This window comes from Orycteropus afer, unplaced genomic scaffold (assembly GCF_000298275.1).
Source record: "Orycteropus afer afer isolate SDZICR_OR568_19922 unplaced genomic scaffold, OryAfe1.0 scaffold00007, whole genome shotgun sequence".
NCBI lineage: Eukaryota > Metazoa > Chordata > Mammalia > Tubulidentata > Orycteropodidae > Orycteropus > Orycteropus afer.
In genome coordinates this window covers 9,314,154-9,315,444 of record NW_006921594.1, presented here as the reverse complement: position 1 = coordinate 9,315,444, position 1,291 = coordinate 9,314,154, and positions in this window count along the sequence as shown.

Genomic DNA, 1,291 nt, shown 5'->3' with positions numbered 1-1,291 from the left:
GGCAGTGAGTTTGGTTTCTGGATTTTGGTAATACATCATCATAAGGAGCTCTGATGGTGTCATGGGTAAAGCATTCAGCTGCTAATGAAAAGGTGGACAGTTTGGACCTACCAGCTGCTCCACAGGAGAAAGATGTGGCTGTCTGCTTCTGTAAAGAATACAGCCTTAGAAACTATGGGACAGTGCTACTCTGTCCTGTAGGGTGACTATGAGTTGGAACTGACTTGATGTCCATGGGTTTGGTTTGGTATGAATCATCACTGTGTCTGAAATATCTTGTAGAGTCTCATAAAAATGATCCCTGCTTTAAAATCTTTAATAATTATTATAATATAATATCATGTGTTTAATTCCTAGAACTCTAACACCTTTTTCATTTTAAACTGTTCTTCTGTAATTAGTTTAGGTCACTGTTCCAGATTTTGTCGTTAAAGTATTATTAGTGAAGCACCATTGGACACAATGTCATCAAATCAAATGAACCGATAATTCTTAGCAGACTCTCTCTGAATACATTACGGAGATTAGCACTTACAATTACCTTTATTTTTTTTTAAAAAAAGACAAAACAAAACACCTCTAAATTAGTTTAGTCAAAGAAAACTAATAAAATATTTTATATTGGAGTAAAATGTTGTCATTGGCTGTACGAAACCAGAATGAGTATCTGAACTGGACAGAATTTTGTTATCTCACAACTGTCTTGCTCTCACATTCCCTTCCTTCAAAAGGTGTCAGAATCAGTCTTCACTTTGGTAACTAGGTATTCTCAAACCTCAAATCAACTTTGGCATCCAATAATCTTACTATTCACACTGACTTAAGAAATCTAGAGTATATCAAGTGCTAAAACACCCTCTCACTTTTGCCTTCAATTATCTATTAGACAGCATTATCAACTAGTAATCTAGCATTAAGGATCCCTGGTGGTTCAATGGTTAAGTGGTCTTCTGCTAACCAGAAGGTTAGTAGTTAGAACCCCCAGAGTCTCCATGGGAGGAAAAGACCTGTTGATCTGCTCCCATAACAATTTCAGGCTAGCAAACCACATGGAGCAGTTCTACTCTGTCATATAGGGTCACTATGAGTCAGAATTGACTTGATGGAACACAACAACAACAGTTTAGCATAGGTTGGAGAAAGGAATGTAATATACTCTAAATAAATTCCATTACATTATTTAATGGTTTAAGATAATTAAAGACTTTAGTTTCAATACCTCAAAAATGTGGCCACTTCTAAGTTCCTATTTGTCTTTGAGTTAAAACGTTGTTATACCTTGATCTTTAAT